The sequence below is a fragment of the Bos grunniens genome, chromosome 7 (genome assembly GCF_055505025.1).
Source record: "Bos grunniens cultivar Pamir isolate PY7600 chromosome 7, Bosgru_T2T1.0, whole genome shotgun sequence".
NCBI lineage: Eukaryota > Metazoa > Chordata > Mammalia > Artiodactyla > Bovidae > Bos > Bos grunniens.
The window spans coordinates 5,282,347-5,298,792 of NC_141171.1; the positions used below are offsets into that span (position 1 = coordinate 5,282,347).

The 16,446-nt window shown below is 51.0% G+C and overlaps 1 long non-coding RNA gene across 2 annotated transcripts; it reads left to right on the plus strand.

Moving 5' to 3' along the window:
- Positions 1 to 3,494: 3,494 nt before the first annotated feature.
- On the plus strand, positions 3,495 to 15,769 carry LOC147368117 (uncharacterized). Of its 2 annotated transcripts, XR_015166483.1 has the most exons (3): positions 3,541 to 3,668; positions 14,536 to 14,670; positions 15,450 to 15,769. It is a non-coding gene; the product is annotated as an uncharacterized LOC147368117 (long non-coding RNA). The 2 variants fall into 2 exon arrangements; XR_015166482.1 differs by lacking the exon at positions 15,450 to 15,769 and having other exon boundaries at positions 3,495 to 3,668; positions 14,536 to 15,123.
- Positions 15,770 to 16,446: the final 677 nt, after the last annotated feature.

Consider the following 16,446-nt stretch of genomic DNA (forward strand, 5'->3'; position numbering starts at 1 on the left):
AGCACCACTGGAAATTCTTGCTGAAATGAATGGAGAAAATGAACACCCTGCTTGTATTCAGGGAAGGTTGAACATGCCTGGAAGAGAAGCTTGTGGAAAGGACAGCGACGCAGAGAGAGGGCGTCCTAGTTCCTGGATCCAGCCATGCCTGAAGCCCAAAATTCTGGTTTTTCTTGTTGTTAAAGGCATTTTGAGCTCTGTTTCTGCTGCTAGAAAATGACCCATAAGAAGTTCCTCTCTGGGCCTCTACTTGCCCATCTGTGTAATAGGAGAGGGCTCAGGGCACTGGCTTGAGGGCCCTACCTCCGTGGGTTGGGCGATCCTACTTAGCAGAGCCCTGGCCCAGTGTTAACTGAGCACTTGCTGTGTCTTCATCATTCTAGGGCTTCTCTGAGTGTTGATTCCTCAGCTGCTCCCAGCAGTTCCAGGAATCAAGACTGTGGTAGACCCTGTTTCACGGTCTCCTTCCTTCCTTGATTCAGGAAATCAGTATCGCACATCTACCGTATACCAGTTCCTGTTCTGCACGGGTCAGAATTGATCTAGTCATGAGGGGCTCCTGGTTGGGTAGGGAGGACAAAAGCTAATCTAATCATCACAAAGAGAGTTACAATAAACCTGGGCGAGTGATAAGTGAAAGTGTGAGGAAGAGAAGTGAGGGAGGGCTTCCTGGAAGAGGTGGTGCTGGGGCCAAATGGTGAAGAGAGGCCAGAACAGCAGGAGCAGAGGCCCTGTGGCAGATGTGGTCGGTGGGGAATAGATGGGGGTGGGGATAGAGGTCACAGCCTCCAGCGGCCTGGGGACCTAAGTTTGTGGGGGGTTGGAGGGGAGGTTCTGGAGCAAGAGAGGTGAAGGATCTCAAGAGACAAAGAGACTTATCCCCCCATGAGTCAAGATGCACATTTCCATCAGGGAGACAGGCTGCCTCAGTTTACCTCCCCAGATAACCTGCTTCTTTTGTCACTCCAGCAGCCTCTGGGTAGTTTGGTCATAAAGAGATGTTGTCTCTGCCTCTTCCCTTGAGCCAGGATGGGGCTGGGATATCAGGGATCTCTGGGGTGCAGGAGGTGACACAGAACAACCCTGGCCTGGCCTGTTATGTGACCCTGCCCTCACCCTGCAGATGCCAGGCCCTTGGCCTGAAATGAAATGCCCTTCCCCTAACTGTGCATCTTTGCCCATTCATCTTTTTTTTTTTTTTAAGGCTGTATCCACATACCACACTATTCACCCTTTCATTAAGGGCTTTCTCCAGTTGCAGTGCTCAGGGCTGCTCTTCACTGTGGTGCCCAGGCTTCTCATCGTGGGGGCTTCTCTCATTGCAGAGCATGGGCTCTAGACACACACGGGCTTCAGTAGTTGCAGCTCATAGGATTTTGTCGCCCACGGCATATGGACTCTTTCTGCACCAGGGATCGAACCCATGCCCCCTGCATCGGCAGGTGGATTCTTATCCACTGCAGCACCAGGGAAATCTAACCTCCTTTCATTTGTTAAAATTTATTTTGGCCTCGAGGTATGGGAGATCTTAGTTGCCCAACCAGGGACTGAACCCATGCCCCCTGCAGTGGAAGCAGAGAGCCCTAACCACTGGACCCTGGGGGATTCCCTCACGCTTTTATTGATTGATTGATTTTTTTCAGCTGCACTGGGTCTTTGTTGCTGTGCGAAGGCTTTCTCTAGTTGCGGCAAGTGGGGGCTACTCTCTGTTCCCCTACATGGGCTTCTCATTGCATGGCTTCTCTTGTTGCGGAGCACAGGCTCTAGACACACAGGCTACAGTAGCTGCGCCATGAGGGCATTTGAGGCTTGAGGGCTCTAGAGCGGGGGCTCGGGGGTTGTGCTCACAGGCATGGCTGCTCTGAGGCATGTGGAATCTTCCCGGACCAGGGATTGAACCTGTGTCTCCTGCACCAGCAGGCATCCTATCCACTATACCACCAGGGAAGTCCCCTTATGCTTTTAAAGTGAAAAATTCAGGGGCATACACAATGTTATGGAACCATTATTACTATATAGTTCCAGAGCATTCCCATCACCCCCAAAAGAAAACCCTAACCCCATGACCAGTCACCCTCATTCCCACTCCCCCAGCCCCAGGCCACCGCTAATCTGCTTTCTGTCTCTATGGATTTGCCTGGACATTTCATATAAATGGCATCATATAATATGTGATCTTTGTGTCTGTTCTTTTGTTAAAGAAACTCAGCTTGGTGTTTTTCAGGTTCATCCACACTAGTGCATATCAGAACTTCATTCCTTTTTTTTTTTTTTTTTGCCGGTACTGCAAGGTTCGCGAGATCTTAGTTCCCAGACCCGGGATTGAATCCAGGCCAGCCCTGAGAGCTTGGAATCCTAACCAACTGCCAGGGAATTCCCCACTTCATTTCTTTTTATGGCTGAGTAATATTTCATTGTATGGATGGGCTGCGTTTTGTTTATCCATTTATCTACTGATGGACACTTGGGTTATTTCCACCTTCTGGCGATTGTGACTAGTGGTGCTATGAACATTGCATACAAGGGTTGGTGTGAAAACCTATTTTCAATTCTCTTGGTAAATGCCTAGGAGCAGAATTATTTGATCACATTGTAATTCTATGTTTAAATGATTAAGAAACTGCCAGATTGTTTTCCAAAGTGCCTGCACATTTTTCATTCCCATCAGAAGTGTGTGAGGGCTCCTTATTTCCCCACGTTCTCATCAACATCTATTATTTCCAAGTTTTTTTTTGTTTGTTTTTTGAGTCTGGTCATCCTAGTGAGTGTGAAGTGGTATCTCAGGGGGCTTGATTTGCATTTCCCCAAAGACTAATGATGGTGAGCATCTTTTCATGTATATATTGCCATTTGTACATCTTCTCTGGAGAAATGTCCATTCAAGTCTTTTGTGCAGTTTTCACTGGGTTCTCTTTTTATTATCGAGTTATGAGTGTTCCTCATACATTCTGCATATTAATCTCTTGTCAGATGTATGATTTGCAAATCTTTTCTCCTATTCCGTGGGTTGGCTTTTCCCTCTCTTAAGTGTCCTTTATCAAAGAAAACTCTTACATTTCACGGAGTCCAATTTATGTGTTTTCGTTTGGTCCCTTGCGCTTTAGGTTCGTATCTAAGAATTCTCCTTGTCTTTGACGCCCCCTCTTGCAGGCACGGGCTTCCCAGGTAGCTCAGTGGTAAAGAATCCACCTGCCGATGAAGAAGCTGGAGAAGCAGGTTGGGTCCCTAGGTGAGCAGGATCCCCTGGAGAAGGAAATGGCAACCCAATCCAGTGTTCTTGCCTGGGGAATCCCATGCACAGAGGAGCCTGGGGGTCTACAGTCCATGGGGTTGCAAAGTGTTGAACACGACTGATCCACACACACACACACACACACACACACACACAGATACACACTTGCCGCTGTGCAGCCTCTCCCTCTGGCCAGCGCTGACCTCCCCACCACCTGCCCCGCCCCCATCAATTCCTGTTGGGGCATCAGCCGTCCAACCCTGTCTCCGCACTGGGAGGCCTCCTGGCAGACCCGGGCAGCTCCCATCAGTGCTTAATAACGGAGAGCTCAGAACCTTGGCAGCCACGCGGGAAACCCCGCCCGCAGGCACCCGCCCCTTGGCCACATCGAGCGCCGCTCCCCCATGGCCGCGCGTGGGAGCCCGCAACTTTCCAGGTGGGGAAACCACGATACGGAGGGAGCAGGAGGGAACCGGCCTGGTCCCCGGGTTGGGGTGATGGCGGAGGTCGCCCCCCTCAAGCTGCTTCTGGCTCAGGTCCCTGCCCTGAGCTGACCCTGGCGGGCGGGAACCGCCTGCGGGCAAGGCGGTTCCGGATGAAACCGTAACATCCAGGAGCAGAGAAGAAAAATAATCTGCGGCGGGCGAGCTGGGCCGGGCGGCGGGGAGCGGGGGCGGGGCAGGTTTTTTTACCAGCCTGGTGCGCTCTCAGGTGGGAGGCTGGAGGGGTGCAGTGTCACACAGAAGACGGAAAAACGTCTTTCAAGTCTTGGCCGAGTTCTGCTCTGCCTCCAGCTGGCTGTGCAGCCTGGGGCTCTCCAGCCGCGTTTCCCCATGGGTGGGATGGGAGTAGTTAGTGCTTGAGACGGTAGAGAATCTGCCTGCAATGCCAGAGACTCTGGTTCGATCCCTGGGTCAAGAAAATCCCCTGGAGAAAGGAATGGCTACGCTGCTCTAGTACTCTTGCCTGGGAAATCCCATGGACAGAGGAGCCTGTTGGGCTACAGCCCATGGGGTTGCAAAGAGTCGGACACGACTGACTAACACACACACACACACACACACACACACACACACACACAAAACCCTCCTTGGGTGTTGTGAGAGGTGAAGAGGGTACCTGGCTCTGGAAGCACACACCTTAGGAAGCTGTCCATAACCTCATCCTCAATAATATGAAAGTCTTGGTTTGTTCAAGAGCACAGGGGGCCAGGTGGGGGCACCTGTGTCTCCCTAACTGCCCACCTCCCTCTCTCTTTGTCTCTGTCTACCCAGCTCTCCTGTTTCTCGCCCTCCTTCTCCTCCTTCTTTTTCCTTAGTTGCCACGTGGGATCTAGTTCCCTGACCAGGGATCCAACCCAGTCACCCCACCCCACATCAGGGTCCCAGAGTTTTAGACACTGGACCACAAGGCAAGTTCCTCCCTTTCTCTTCTGTCTCATCTCTCCCTATTTCTCTCAACCTCATTTCTCTGGCTTTCACTGTCTCTCTGTATTTCTCACAGTCTCTGTCTTTCCCTAAAATCTCCTCCAGATCCCCTAGACCAGGCCTGCATCAGCCAGCTCAGCCTAGGCCTGACCAGTGTCTTAAGCCCACATTTCCGTGAGACAAGGTCCAATCTAATCTCCCCGAAGCCTCCCCCCCGCCCCCGACTCCCGCCCCCATGGCCTCAGGGTGAGGATCCAGGCAGCTTGGGGCCCTCACTTGCTGCCTGGAACACCCAAACAGACTTAAGAGTCTCTCTCTAACCCCCCAAAGCCCAACAGATCAAAACCCACAGTCTTGGACACACTGACTCCCCCTCCCCCATGATTCGTTTAGATGGGGAAACTGAGGCCTGTATAGGGCTTCCCAGGTGGCTCAGATAGTAAATGAGGGAGACCTGGGTTAGATCCTGGGTTGAGAAAATCCCCCTGGAGAAGGGAATGGCTACCCACTCCAGTATTCTTGCCTGGGGAATCCCATAACAGGGGAACCTGGCGGGCTACAGCCTGTGAGGTCACAAAGAATCGGACACGACTGAGTGACTGACTTTAAGGCCTGTATCATGAAGACTCTTGTCCAGAGCCGCCAGCTCCAGGGCCATCACTCATCATCCTTGTCCAGCCTCTAGGGTCTGTGGCTCTCAGGCGGCCCTCCAGTCCCCCTTCCCCTCGTCCACCTCTTCACCCCTGCCCCTGGCCTGCCCGGTGAATGGTAATCGACCTGGTTCCACCCAGACAGGCCAGGCAGTGACACTCCCACCTCCCAGAGCTGGTTTCCCGGTGGCAGAGCTGGCCGATGGCCCGGGCTGTGTCCCAGTGGCATTGGCAGCTGCCTAGTGCCAGCTGGAAATGGGGACCGGAGGGTGAGGTCTGAGGTGGGTCCCACAGTATTCCCACTCTTGCTGGCTTTCATCATGACGTGTGCAGGGGTGGGGCAGGGAGGGAGCCACTTTGCAGACTGAGGGTCCCTTCTTCTGGAAGCATCTCCCGCTGCCTCCCAAACTCCTGGGGACCCCCAGCTCTGAGTACGTCCCTCTGGGCTGGCCTTGACCCCATGGAACCATAGGTACCCCTGTGGGGGGTATCTGTGTTGGGCCGGGACTCTCTCAAGCTGGGGCCTTGAACACTGACCCGCATAAGGCAGGTACCTGACGGTGGCTCGGTGAGCAAATGAGTGAACAAACGCGTGATTTACATGCATCCTGGAACCATGGAAACGTAGGCCTAAACACTGAAGCTGGAATTCTTAGCGTCCCTCTCCCCCCAGGGGCTCCCACTGTAGCCTGTGTCTGAAGCCTGAAGTGAATAATACATTCCAGGGAGGGAAGGACATTTGACGGTGTGTGTCTGCGCCCCCGGGCCGCCCACGTGGCGCAGTGGTAAAGAATCTGCCTGCCAAGGAAAGGGTCACCAGGAAGTCACCAGATGCAGGGGACACGGGTTCCATCTCTGGGTTGGGAAGATCCCCTGGAGGAGGAAATGGCAACACTCTCCCATATTCTTGCCTGGAAAATTCCATGGACAGAGGAGCCTGGTGGGCTACAGTCCATGGGGTTGCAAAGAGTTGGACACACCTAAGCATGCAGCACACACGAGCCCATCTGCACCCCACCCTGCCCCCTCCCCACCTAGTCCAGCCCCATCATTGATGGGACCAGTGCAGGCATCCCTGTCCTCCCCGTTCCGGCCGTCTTCCCCTGTAGTCTCTTCCCCGTGTGGAGACCTGAGTCAGACGCATCCTTCCTTTCTTTGGGGGGGGAGGGGGTGCAGTCCCAGGCCCAGGCCCTGGAGCCCCAAGTTAGGGTTCACATCTAGCCTCTGTCACTCATTGACTTGGATCGCCATTTTGCTTCTCGGAACCTCAGTTTGCCCATCTGTAAAATGGGTATGGTGCCCTTGTTTCAGGGTTGTTGTGGGAGTAAGTGAATCTGTGTGAAGCTGGGTCAGGCCTGTCTTCAACTGTGAATGGTAAACCTCCTCCTGTGACAAGGTTTGAAATTATAGAGATAAAATCAGAGACCGAAAGAGAGTAGTTGCATCAGAAGGAAGCTGGTACACTTGGTTGGGAAAGGAGGGTGGGGTGTAAGGCTCCCTCCCAGACTCGGTTGCCTCTTGACTTCCTGGTGACCCTTTCAGCCTCTCCTTTACTTAGATCAAGAGCCTCAACAGTTCCCCATCTGTGAAATGGGACCAAGCAGGCATCCTTGACTCTCCATCCCCCACCCCCGTGCACGAGTGAAGTGCTCCAGAGTCCCCCCCACCCCACCTAGTCCAGCCCCATCATTGATGGGACCAGCGCAGGCGTCCCTGTCCTCCCCACTCCTGCCGTCTTCCCCTGTAGTCTCTTCCCGAGTCAGACGCATCCTTCCTTTCTTCAGAACCTCCATGACTCCCACCTCCCTCAAGGTAAAAGCTGAAGTCTTCCTTGAGATGGCAAGGCCCTGCTGGTCTTGCTGCTCCCACTTCCTTTCTCCCCTTAACCTTGATTCAATCACAGTCGTGTCCCCCTCTTTGCGACCCCATGGACTATAACCTACCAGGCTCTTCTGTCTGTGGGATTCTCCAGGCAAGAATACTGGAGTGGGTTGCCATGCCCTCCTCCAGGGGATCTTCCCGACCCAGGGATCCAACCTATGCAGGTCTTCTGCATAGACAAGCAGATTCTTTATTGCTGAGCCACCAGAGAAGCTCTGGTCACATTCGGGCTCCTCAAAACCCCTCCGATAAGTCTGGCATTTTCGTGCTTCAGGGACTTTGCACATGCAGTACCTCCACCTGGGACCATCTTCCCAGAGTCACCCAAGTGTTTTCTGAACCTCCTTCAGGTCTTGGCTCAACTCCTGCCCACCTGCCCTTTCTTCCTCTCCTGCCTTCAGGAGTCTCGATTTTCTTCATGGCAGTGTCAGGTTAATGAGCTCACAACTCAGATGCCTACTGTCAAGCCTGGGCTGGTAGCTGGGGACAGTGGAAGCATCCATGCTCCTGTGGGACTCAAGATCTGGAGGAAGGGAGAGAGATGGACAGAGCGGATAAAATGGCACACAGGACCAGAGGGAGGGTCTTTCCAGAAGTAACAGTCGTGGAGGGCCTCCTGGAAGAGGTGACACTGGGGTTCAGGTCTGAATGAGGGGAAGGAGAGAGCAGGAAGTGTGGTGAGAAGGTTCCAAGCAGAGGCAAAGACTCTGACCCGGGAATGAGCTTGTTGGCAGGGAGGCTGTGGAGTGAGATGATGGGGCAAGGGCAGGAGGGCTGGACCTCATGGGACCTTGAGGGCCATGGGGAGTTTGTTGGTCTTTCTTTTTGTCTTTTTTTGGCCACACCGCACAGCATGTGGGGTCTTAGTTCCTCCACCAGGGATCAAACCCGCATCCCCTGCCTCGGAAGCTCAGAATCTTAACCACTGGACTGCCAGGGAAGTCCCAGGGTGATGGTCCTTACCTTAGAAACAATCAGTGGGGACTTCGCTGGCCCCAATGGTTAAGACTCCACGCTTCCAATGCAGGGGATGCAGGTTCAATCCCTGGTCAGGGAACTAAGGTCCTGCATGCCACACAGTGCAGCCAGAAAAAAAAAAAGCAAGCAGGCACCCTGGGAGAATCTCAAGGGGCAAAGGCAGAGGACTGTTGTGTCTCCAAGGTAAAGACGTGACCGCGTGCGCTCACTCTGGTGGCAGGGTATCTCTTACTCGTTCACAGCTAGAGAAATAGAGGTTCAGAGATATGAAGAGAAGCCTCCCTAGGTCCAATCTCCCCTGCCTGGAGCCTGAAATCCCCTTCCCTGCCCCCCACACACACCCCATGCGGCCCAGTTGCAGATGGGGAAACTGAGGCACGGAGGTACTGTCCCCTGGGAACAGAGCCCGCCCCCTCCAGGCGCCCTGCCCTTCCACCGAGGAGCCTCACCAAGGGACTTTCTCATGAGGAAGAAGCAGCAGCAGCTGGTTGCACAAGTGGGTGGCTAAAGCCGCAGGCCTGGGTTTCAGTTTGCAAATAGCGTCCGGGTCCAACTGCTTGCTTCAGCCGGGGAGCTTTGCTGGACAGCTGCCTACAGGAGAGTATCTGAGCTAAGGGCACACCTAACCTACTGGCTCAGAGAGGCAGGGTGCTGCTGAGGCCTGGGGGTGGTCAGGGGTCAGGAGCCTGGGGGTGCGCTGACCCCTCATCCTCATTCAGCCTCAATCCTTCATTCAATCGACAGCTATCGCATACTTCATGTTTGCTGTATTGGCACATTTTATTTTCCCCGTGAGCGTATATTATGTGCATGCCAGGCTGTATACCCGGTGCTCACTCGCTTAAACATTATCCCGAAATCCTCTGGGGCAATGTTTGAGCTCCCTGTGGTGGCTGTAACAGGTGGCCATAAACCTGGTTCCTAATACAATAACAATGTATTCTCTGACAGTTCAGGAGGCCAGAAGTCTGAAATCAAGGTGTGGACTGGGGTAAGGACTGGTTTCTTCTGAGGGTTCTGAAGGAGAATCTACCCCTTGCCTCTGTCCTGGCTGCTGGTGGCCGCCAGGAACCCTTGGCATTCCTTGGCTTGCAGCCGCATCCTTCCAGCCTCTGTCTCCATCTTCTCCCCGTCTCTCTTTGTCTTCTCCTTTTCTGTCTCTTAGAAGGACACCTGTCATTGGATTTAGGGTCACCCTAGCCCAGGTTGATCTTTTTAGAAAAATTATGTGCTTATTTATTTTTGGCTACACCGGACCTTTGTTGCTCTGCATGGACCTCTCTCTAGTTTTAGGGAGCAGGGGTTACTCTCTAGTTGCAGTCCCTGGGCTTCTCATTGCGGTGGCTTCTCCTGCTGCAGAGCGCAGGCTCTAGGTGGGCGGCCTTCAGTAGCTGTGGTGCACAGGCTTCGTTGCTCTGCGGCATGTAGGATCTTCCCAGACCAGGAATTGAACCCGTGTCCCCTGCATTGTCAGGCAGATTCCCAACCACTGGACCACCAGGGAAGTCCCTAATCCAGGTTGATCTTGTCTCAAGATCCTCAATTAATTACATCTGCAGAGACCCTTGTCCCCAGTAAGGTCACATTCGGAGGTTCTGGGTAGATATATTTTTGGGGGGACCATGATTCAACCCTCTCCAAGCAGATATTATCAACTCTATACGTCAAAGAACTGAGCCACAGAGATATCAGGTCGCTGATTTGAAGAACTAGGACTTAAACCCCAGGCTGCTGGAGCCAAGATCTATTCACTTCACTGTTCTGGAATCACCTCCAGTCTGCTCTGTGCCAAGTCTTCACCAGGAGCTGGGGACACAGAGGGGAACAAGAATTACAATATTAGGGACACAGCTTTTGAACCTCAGGCTGATGGCTGTTTCACTTTAGGGTGTGATCTGAAGATTGAGAGTCTCCCCTGAGACTCGGAATGGTTATCCTCTGGAAGACATGTCTACCTGGTACCGATGAATGGGACCTTATTTGAAAATAAGGTCTTTGCAGGGCTTCCCAGGCGGCTCAGTGGTAGAGAATCTGCCTGCTAGTACAGGAGAATCAGGAGACAAGGGTTCGATCCCTGGGTGGGGAAGATCCCCTGGAGTAGGAAATAACAACTCATTCCAGTATTCTTGCTAGGAAAATCCCATGGACAGAGGAGCCTGGTGGGCTACAGTCCATAAGGTCTCAAAGAGTCAGATGCAACTGAGCACAGATATAATTAAGGTAGGGATCTTGAGATGAGCTCATCCTGGATTAGGATGGGTCCTAAATCTAATGACAAGTGTCCCAATAAAATGAGAGAAAGGAGGGGGAAGAGACAGCCATATGAAGACAGAGGCAGAGCCTGGAATGATGCTGCTATAAGCCAAGGGATGCTAAGCGTTGCTGCCAGCCAGGCAGATGCCAGGAGAGAGGCCTTGGACAGATTCTCCTCAGGAAACTCCCACACTTCCTCTCATCCAAATAACTTGTTCCCTGTCTTCCCGCAGGTCTCCCAGCCCTGAGACAGGGGTGCCTACCCCTGGGGCATTCTGACCAGGAGTAGAGAGGCGTGTCTTTTGGGGATTTCAGGGTTGTAGAAACTCCAGATGGTTTCCTAAAGTGTCGAAAAGTCTGAGTTTCTTGTGAATCTGTGACTTGGGAAACACTGGTTTTGTTGGGTTTTGTAGCTTTTGTCAACCAAACAGCATCTCACTGGAGTTTCAGTTTTCATCTTCCTTATCTCCTATCGATTCTGAACATCTCGCCACATGGTTTCCTCTTTGGCTTCTTCCTACTATTTTTGATGAGTCAGGCATGCGTGCATGCTAAGTCACTTCAATTGAGTCCCACTCTTTTAACCCTATAAACTGTAACCCACCAGACTCCTGTGTCCAGGGGATTCTTGAGGCAAGAATACTGGAGTGGGTTGCCATTTCCTCCTCCGGGGGATCTTCCCAACTCTCGTCTCCTGTGTCTCCTGCGTCGGCAGGCAGGTTCTTTACCACTAGCACCACCTGGGAACCGTTTCTATGATTAGTCATAGGAGTTCCCTCTATATGTTTGATACTACTCCTCCGTCAGTCCACTGCGTTGCAGATATCTTCCCCTTGTTTACAATTTGTCTCTACTTTCTTCAAAAAGATTAACAAAAAGTCTTAATATATACAAGTTGATCAATATTTTGTTGTACAGTATACAATGTCTTGGGCTTTGTCTGGTGGCTCAGTTGGTAAAGAATCTGCCTGCAATGCAGAAGACCTGGGTTTGATCCCTAGAAAAGGGAATGGCAACCCACTCCAGTATTCTTGCCTGGGAAATCCCATGGACAGAGAAGCTTGATGGGCTATAGCCCACGGGGTCGCAAAAGACTCAGAAACAGCTGAGTGACTAACATGTACATAGAGAGCCTTGGTGCTCTTTACAAGGAAATCTTTCTTTACTGAAGTTCACCTATATTTCCTACCAAGACATTCAAGCTTTATTCAAGCTCTTTCCCCCCATATTGTCCCTTCCCCCACATGAAGCTGAGTTTTGTGTGATGTAAGGATCCAACTTAATTGGACTCTCACTTCCCAGATTCTTTTATGAGATACTCTCCCTTCCCCACTACTAGGACAGACCTTCTCCACTTTGGAACAAAATCTCTGACCTGCATTGGCTGTATGAAGGCATTTCATTCCAATCCATTTGTCAATGTGTCTCTCCCTGTGCCTCTTACTCAATTATAGGTTCTGTAATGGCTCTCAGTATCTGGTAGGGCAGGTAACACCACTCTGTTCTTCTGTAGAAGCATCCTTGCAACTCTGTTCTTCTAGATAAAAATTTGACTCATCCAGTTCCAGGGGGGAGTCACAATCCTGTTGTGAATTTGACTGGGGCTGTTAAAACTTCAGATGGGGAGAATCAGCATCTTGAGCCTCAATCTCACTGTCCATGAATATGGTACACCCACCATCCCTGTCACTTCCTTAGAATCTCAGTACTGCTGTTTATGTTTCCCTGAAGGGCTGAGAACATCAGTTGTTTCATTTATTACTCTTCCGTGATGCAGCGGGCCCTCCATCTGATTTTCTGCTTTACTACAGCTTACTTGTTTTCACTTTGAGGGTTGTTTTCATGCGTGGTATTTTTTATTTCTGTCTGTTTCTTTTCTGAATTTTGTTTTGTTCTGTGCAGATGGGCCCACTTTCACATGGCCGGCATATTTTCCTGCCCAGTTTGGGATGCACTTCGAGCTCATTTTAAGCTCCGGGCCTATCTGACCTTCTGCCCTCGCTCTCAGTGGAAGCCATGGTTCAGAATTTTTTCCTCGTGAAATGATGGGTTTCTCCAAATCTGATCTTTTTGATTCCAGCCCATTTTCTCAGGAATATCAACAATAATGGTGGCTCAGATGGTAAAGAATCTGCAATGCAGATGACCTGGGTCTGATCCCTGGGTCGGGAAGATCATCTAGAGGAGGAAACGGCAACCCACTCCAGTATTCTTGCCTGGAGAATCCCATGGGCTACAGTCAATGCGGTTGCAAAGAGTCGGACACAACTGAGCACCTAACACTCAATGATAAGGCCAGCTGCAGTACCCCAGTCTCAGACAATGAGATGAGTCCCCAAGTCCCCTGAAACCTTAGGCCACCACTTCTCCCTTCCCCTCCTTCACTAGTTCCAGCTTCCCTTCCAGCATCTCCCAGGCAGGCAGCTGATGGGAGGTGGGGGGCCACTCTGTCTGTTGCAAGTGCCTCCCCAGGGGTAAGGGGCAGCCCCCTGCTCAGGTCACCCTGTCAGCAGGTGTGGGGGTGTGCATAATGTGTTCTTGCAATGGCCACAGCGGGGGTGGGGGGATGCCAGGAACAGAATTCCCAGCCACCCCCTCTAGGCTGTCTGGCGCCTCCATCTCAGGCCCTGGTCATTCTCAGAATTTTCTCAGCATCCCCCACTCTGGTGCCTCTGGGCCAGTCTCCAGGAAGAGCTGAGATTTTCCTTGATCCTGGACATCAGGCCTGGGATCAGCCTCAGGAGCCCAGAGTTCATTTAAAAACGCTCTGTGTCATGGAAACTTTCAAACGTGCCCTACAGTTAAGAATGCACAGTGGCCCTAGGGCCATCCCCAGATTCACAGTGACGCAGGCCACACTCTCCCCACGTCCATGACGCTACCCACCCCTGCCGTGACCTTATAAGATTCATGTTTATCCTAAGGTCATGCCCCTCATCCAAGATGTGAAATTCTTCTTACAGGACAAGCCTGACCCCTGCAACTCACCAGACAGTAGGGTCCCTTTCATTCCTTGCCTCCCAGCCTTTGGGGCCCTACTGGCACCTCTCTATCCTGAGGGTTCCAGCCTATGTCACAGCGGCAGGTCGGGAGCTGGGGCCTCGGTTTCCCCGTCTGTATGTCAAAGGGGCACCAGTCTGGCTGGGGCTGGGGAGGGGCCCACAGGCCAGATGCGGGAGGGTGGGATTAATGTCCCCAAATCTCTCTCCCCACCCCCTGTCCTTCCTACTGTTTCTCTGTCTCTCTTCTTCTCTGTTTTTTCCCCTCTGTCTCTCCACCATCTGTCTCTCACTGTCTGTTTCTCTATTTCCATTTCTCTGTCTCTCCTCATTTCTCTCTTTCCCTGCCTCTCATCCATATCTCTCTTCCTGTCTCTCTCACCTTCTCACTCCTTATCTATGTGTGTGTGTGTGTCTGTCTCTCACGATCTTTGTCTCACTCTTTGTGTGTGTCTCTCTCCCTATCTTTCTTTCTTTTAAAAAAATTTTTTTACTGGCGTATAGTTGATTTAAAATGTTAGTTTCTTGCTGTCCAGCAAAGTGAAGCAGCGACTGTTGTCATTGTTCAGTCACCAGGTGTGTCTGACTTTGCGACCCCATGGACTGCAACACACAGGGCCTCCCTGTCCCTCGCCGTCTCCTGGAGTTTGTCCAAATTCATGTCCATTGAATCAGTGAGGCCATCCAACTATCTCATCCTCTGTCGCCCTCTTTTCCTTCTGCCTCCAATCTTTCCCAGCATCAGGGTCTTTTTCAGTGAATCGGCTGTTTGCATCAGGTGGCCAAAGTATTGGAGCTTCAGCTTCAGCATCAGTCCTTCCAATGAGTATCAGCTATACGTATACATATATCCACTCTTTTCCCACATAGGTCATTGCAGAGTTCTTTTGCTTAATATTAATTTATTTGACTGCATTGGGCCCTAGTTGAGGCAGGCAGGCTCTTCACTGTGGTGCGAGGGTTTCTCTCTAGTTGTGGGGTGCACCATGGCATTTGGGAATCTTGATTCCCCCACCAGGGATCGAACCCGTGACCCCTGTGTGGATTGGAAGGCGCTCCCTCTTTTTCTGTATCCCTGTCTCTCTCTTGTCTCTATGTCTCCCTCTGTCTTGCAGGTTTATTGAGTCCGCTGTCTGATCTCCCTGCAACCCTTACCTCTCCCCTGGCACCTCCAGTCTGAGCTGGAGAGAGACCGACAAGCTCTTGTTGAACCTCCAGAGAATGGTTGACAGGCTGGACTTTCTGATGAGGTCAGAATTACACACACTGGGTCCAACCTGGGCCTGGCCACCTTGCCCTGACCCTGTGAAACCCCTCCCCCATCCTGCTGGTCACACTGCTGAGTCCCCAAAGCAGCCTCCCCAGATCCCCTTGCCAGGCCAGGAGCTCCCCCACTGGTCGCCCTGAGTCCAACTCCTGGTGATCCAAAGACTCCAGGATCCCAGGGCACCAGCCTGGGGCTCCTCACCACCCCCAAGATTGTTCTAGAATAGAAGCAGCCCCAGGACTAGACCATGGTCAGGGGCAGCTGTGCACTGGGGTGAGGCTGGGACAGTGCTGCTGCCTCATGAGGGTGGCCCTGACCTCGCAGGGCCTGTACATTAACAGTCTGAGCATTTGGGCAATGGTGAGATATGTGAGCTAGACTTTAAACTGACTTTCATTAGTATAAAATAAATAAATGCATCAGAAAGATACTCAATCCAGCCCAGGCTTTATTTATCCTATCCTGATGGCACCTACTGCATCACTCCCAACCCACCTGATCCCCACAAGAGCCCCACGCAGCAGATGGGGGTCATTACCCCCATGGTACAGATGAGCTGCCTCATCAGGGCAGCGTCTCAGGGCAGCTGTGACAGCTATAATGTCTCTATTTCCAAATGGATTGCTTTTTAACCTTTTTTCTGTTTTTATATTATGGTGTGCTCACATATCCTTCACAAATGCTTCATATATAGCATGTTTTTATTGACACAACTTAAAATACAGATTTTTAAAAAATTGTTTATTTATTTGGCTACACTAGATCTTAGCTGTGGCATATGGGATCTAGTTCCCTGACCAGGAATCGAACCCAGACCCCTCGCATTGGGAACGTGTAGCCACTGGACCACCAGGGAAGTCCCAGATTCTTCTATTTTGAAGGGAGGAAAAGAATATTTGCTGGCCCGTCTGGACTGCTAGAGTATATAGTAAGAAATGGAGTACAAATGCAGGATACTGGAAATGCATTTGAAATAAAGAGACCAGAAATTTAAAACAGCCATGGAAACATAGAGACTGCTGTATCAAAACCTCATGGTAACCACAAATGAAAAAATCTAGAATAGATAAACGCACAGAAAAGGAAAAGGAATCCAAGCACCACATGAAAGATAGTCATCAAATCGCAAGAGAAAAGAACAAAAGAGGAAAGGAAGAAGAAAGACCTACGAAAACAAGTCCAAAATGATTAACAAAATGACAATAAGAACATACGTATCGACAATTACCTTAAATGTACAGCAGATTAAATGTGCCAGTCAAAAGACATAGACTGTCAGATACAAAAACGAGACCCGTATGTATGTTGTCTGCAAGAGCCTCTTCAGAGCTAGAGACACACACAGACTGAAAGCGAGAGGATGGAAAAGGTATTCCATGCAAATGGAAATCAAAAGAAAGTTGAAGTAGCAATACAGACAAAAGAGACTTCAAAATAAAGATTGTTAGGAAATTCCCTGGTAGTCTGGCACTTGGGACTCCAGTCTTTCACTGCTGAGGGTGCAGGTAACTAGGTGACTAGTGCAAACCACTCAGTGTGGCCCATAAATAAAATAAAATAAAAATACTGTTACAAGAGATATAGTAAGATATCACTTTTCTTCCTTACACAGACTTCCAATAATAATCCATTTAGGTTTTTGTTCTTATGTTGCCTCACCACCCCCCGACCCTGTCCCCCATCCCCAAAGTCTCAAAATAAAATACATACCTATTTTTAAATTTTCTATTTATTTTTGGCCGTGTTGGGTCTTCGTTGC